The following is a 4,967-nucleotide window of genomic DNA, read 5'->3' as shown; positions in this document are numbered from 1 at the left end:
ATGCCATTTCGTCGCACTTATAAGTTAGGTGGCCATATTTTGAAAAACGAAACCATATATAGAAATGATGAAATGATAACAAATATGAATATAAGGCAAGGGGGAATTATTATAAATTATTTTATTTTAAGCCAGATTTAACGAATCGATCACTGTATTTTTCAACCATCAAAAAGAATTCGTGTTACATGCTGTTTTCTTCTAAATCTTTGAAAGTAGAAAAACATACGGTCATCTTTGGCATGTACTGCCGCCATCGCCCAGCAGAGCTTCGCATTTGGCTTTGGCTGTGTTCAATTTCATATGCCGGCGGGTGTTGTAATTTTGACAGCGGTAATTTCGCTGTGGTGAGTTCGCCGTTCGCCGGCATTGTGTTTCCACGGTAACGTAGAAAAGCTGCAATCACAGCAGATAGCCAATGCATTCGCTACTCGACTTTCACACTTGGTCTCAGAGAGCACTCTTCAACAAACCGACATATACGAGCAGTGGAACCATATTTCCCGCTTAAGTTCCGCCGCCGAAGAAGTAATCGGATTTCAGCGAGCTCAAAATAACAACTGGTACGATGAGGAGTGTCGGAAAGGTGCAGATAAAACAGATGCCGCCTACGGGGTCACGCTGCGATCGGGCGCAACTCGCGCTATGTGGGACCGCTATAGAGATCTTAAGAGGGAAGCGAGATGTATTTGCCGCAATAAGAAGAGAGGCCTAAATACGTGAGTGCGAAGAGGTTGAAATGCTGGCTGACAGGAAGTATGCCCGAACATTTTCCCAGCGATTTAGGCGACTTACGGAAAGTTTCCAGACCAGGGCATACTCCTGTAAGAACAAAAATGGCTACCTAGTTACCGATGTTCAGAACGTACTTAAATTATGGAAGGAACACTTTTCCACCCTACTGAATGGTAGCAGCACGGAAAGTTGTAGAGAAGAAGAACCCGAATCCTCAGTCGATGATAACGGAGTCTTCTTCCGCCTGACTATGAATAGCAATAACGCGGCTGAAAAATAACAAAGCTGCTGGAGCTGACAGCCTGCCAGCTGAGCTATTCTAGTACGGTGGCGAGGAGCTGATAAGGTGCATGCATCAACTCTTATGCATAATGCGGTCAGATGCACGCATGGCCGACGAATGGAATTTAAGTGTGCTCTGCCCAATCCACAAGAAAGCCAACCCTGCCATTCGCGCCAACTACCGTGGGACCAGCCTCCTAAGCATAGGTTATAAGGTCTTATCGAGCGTTTTGCGTGAAAGACTGAAGCCCACCATCAATAAACTGATTGGACCCTATCAGTGTGGCTTTAGGCCTGGAAAATCCTCTATAGACCAGGTATTCACAGTACGCTAAATCTTGAAAAAGGCCCGCGAGAAAAGGATCGACACTCACCGCTTTCGACAGCACTAAAAAGAGATGCCTATACGCCGCCATGTCTGAATTTGGTATCCTCGCCAAATTGATACGGCTGTGTAAAATGACGTTGAGCAATACCACCAGCTCCGAATTGGGAAAGACCTCTCCGAGCCGTTTGGCCCCAAACGGGGTTTCAGATATAGCGACTCCCTTTCATGTGACTTCTTTAATCTGATGTTGTAGAACATAAAAAGAGATGCAGAACTGAGCCGCTCAGGAACAATTTACTACAAGAGCATGCAATTGCTGGCTTATGCCGATGACATTGACATCATCGGTAACAAAAACCGGAAAGTCTGTTCTGCCTTATCCAAGTTAGATAAGGAAGCAAAGCGAATGGGTCTGGTGATAAACGAGGGCAAGACGAAGTATCTCCTGTTTTCATACAAACAGTCAGCACATTCGCGCCTTAGCACCCACGTAGTAGAGAATTTCGTTTACTTGGGAACCAGCATTAACACCGATAATAATGTCAGCATTGNGTCACTGTTGACAGTTACAATTTCGAGAAAGTAGAGAATTTCGTTTACTTGGGAACCAGCATTAACACCGATAATAATGTCAGCATTGAAATCCAACGTAGAATCACTCTTGCCAACAAGTGCTACTTTGGACTGAGTAGGCAATTCAGGAGTAAAGTCCTCTCTCGACGTACGAAAACCACGCTCTATAAGTCACACATCATGCCCGTGCTGGTATATAGCGCAGAAACATGGACAATGACAATATCCGATGAGGCGGCTCTTCGAGTATTCAATAGAAAGAGTTTGCGGAAGATTTACGGGCCTTTACGCGTTGGCGACGGCGAGTACCGCAGACGATGGAACGGTGAGCTGTATGAGCTTTACAACGACATGGACATAGTGCAGCGAATTAAATAACAGCGGCTCCGCTGGCTTGGCCATGTCGTTCGAATGGACACCGATGCTCCAAGTCTGAAAGTATTCAACTCGGAACCCGCTGGTGGTAGCAGAGGAAGAGGAAGGCCCCCACTGAGATGGAAAGAACAGGTGAAGAAGAACTTGGCTTCAATTGGCATTTCTAATTGGCGTCAGTTGGCACAGAAAAGAAACGACTGCCAAAATCGCTTATACCATGTTCTGACCGACAACGAAAACACTTTGAATACGAGTTTTGGGATTGTGGGCTGAAGGCTGTTTACACCGGCTGTTAGTGTTTTTTTGTTGACATTTCANCCCGCTGGTGGTAGCAGAGGAAGAGGAAGGCCCCCACTGAGATGGAAAGAACAGGTGAAGAAGAACTTGGCTTCAATTGGCATTTCTAATTGGCGTCAGTTGGCACAGAAAAGAAACGACTGCCAAAATCGCTTATACCATGTTCTGACCGACAACGAAAACACTTTGAATACGAGTTTTGGGATTGTGGGCTGAAGGCTGTTTACACCGGCTGTTAGTGTTTTTTTGTTGACATTTCATACATCCTTTGATTACAGTTTTGCTACACAAAAACAAAACCAAAATACTTTTCCTTCATTTTCTTTTTATTACAACCTTTTACTTTCATTCTTATTTTACTTTGGCCAGCCAATTAACAATAAATCCGAACTGGCATACTAAAGATGATAAAATATGACTTCCACTTCGATGAACAATCGAAAAAACGATTGANGTTTTGCTACACAAAAACAAAACCAAAATACTTTTCCTTCATTTTCTTTTTATTACAACCTTTTACTTTCATTCTTATTTTACTTTGGCCAGCCAATTAACAATAAATCCGAACTGGCATACTAAAGATGATAAAATATGACTTCCACTTCGATGAACAATCGAAAAAACGATTGAAGAACTGGTTTTCGTTTGACAGATTTTACATGGACGAAAACACAAGTTTTAGGTCTAAAACCAGTTTTAGCAACGAAAACATAATTTCGATGGCGGTCATAACATGGTATTAGGCGGTTACAGCGCCAAATAAGAAGAAGAAGGAGAATAAGAAGAAGAACATTTATATTTTAGCCATTTTTCAGTTTATTTATAATTATTCGTGCAGATCAAAAGTTGCTACTTAATTCAGTTTCAGTTTTTACACTGAAAATAAAATCTGCGTAAATAAAACGGAAACTTGCGTACATCTTACGCAATTTTTCGTCACTTTGAGCCACGAAAGTTTTCGTTGATTGTACAAATTCGTTTTCGTACATACTACGAAAATATGAGACATTAGATCTATAGTACATTTCACGAATATATTCGTACAATTTTTCAGCGAATTTCGCAATGTTTGCTAAAGAATTTCGTGCAATTTCTTAATTTTTTGACGAAATTTTTGTAAAATGCACGAAATTATTTTCGTAAAATCTGCGCTTGTTTCGTAGAATGTGTGATTGCTTTCATTCTCCACACTGTAAAAAACATAGTGCGTATTATAAGACAATACTTTTTTATTTTGTGTTTATCGTTAATTTTAAGCGTTTATGTTTAACAAAATGTTTTGCAAAAGCGCTTAACATTAATGATTAAAATATAATGAAAGTGTTGTGTTATAATTTGCGCTATGTTTTTATAGTGTAAAGAATAAAAGCAATCATATATTCTACGAAAGAAGTGCAGATATTACAAGTAAAACAGTCGTAAATAATAAGTTTTACGGGTTGACTTTAGTGTAAATCGACATGTGTGTATTGTGGCAAAACTATAACGAATTTTCTCATGAAACTTTACAAGGATGCTAAGAAACACTATTTTCTTAGTATTTTCACTTTGGTAATACTAGTATTTAAGTAATTTTTTCTTTAAATTCACTAGCAAATGTTCATATAAAAAATGCAGCTATCACTTATATTTGCATAAATGCACGATTTTTCAATGTTCACGTGTGATTTGTACACATTAAATGTACCTATATTATTTTATTTTTTATCAGTATAAAAAGCGTTTAATAATTTCACTACCCACCTGTTATGTACTTTCACTTTAAGGTGCATTGCGTCGCCGTCACCGACACCGGCAGTTGTCAAAAAAGTTAATTCTGTGTATTTGTATGATNAAGCTTCTGGATCCACAACATTGCAAGTTGATAAAAGCGTTGTAAAAATAATGGAGGAAAAGAAGAAGTGAAAAAGTAAAATGCAAATTTTGGAAAGAGTATTAGCGAGTTAATGATNGGTGCATTGCGTCGCCGTCACCGACACCGGCAGTTGTCAAAAAAGTTAATTCTGTGTATTTGTATGATGTAAGTTACATGAACAAGCTGACGGTGACGGTGCCGCACAAATTAGCTCAACTCTCAATTTCGCTTATGCGATTGCGTCAAATGTCTATTCAGTGTTTTGTTTACGTATTTGAACGTAAATTTTTCCAGTTTATGAGAATTTTAATATTTAAGGAAAAACGAAATGTAAATAAATAATATAAAAAAAAACTTTTTAATATACAACGCTTTTATAAATGGACTAAAAAGTAGAAAATAATACCTCAGTCCCATAGAATTTGTTTTGATAACTTTTGATTTTGAAATTTTAGCAAAAGTCATTATAAACAATCTATGAAATTGAAAATGAAAAACGTGGAGCGCATGCAATACAAAGCA

This window comes from Rhagoletis zephyria, unplaced genomic scaffold (genome assembly GCF_001687245.7).
Source record: "Rhagoletis zephyria isolate East Lansing unplaced genomic scaffold, Rhagoletis_zephyria_1.1 Rzeph_scaffold_00301, whole genome shotgun sequence".
In the NCBI taxonomy this organism is placed as follows: Eukaryota; Metazoa; Arthropoda; class Insecta; order Diptera; family Tephritidae; genus Rhagoletis; species Rhagoletis zephyria.
Note: the sequence above shows the minus strand (reverse complement) of the source record.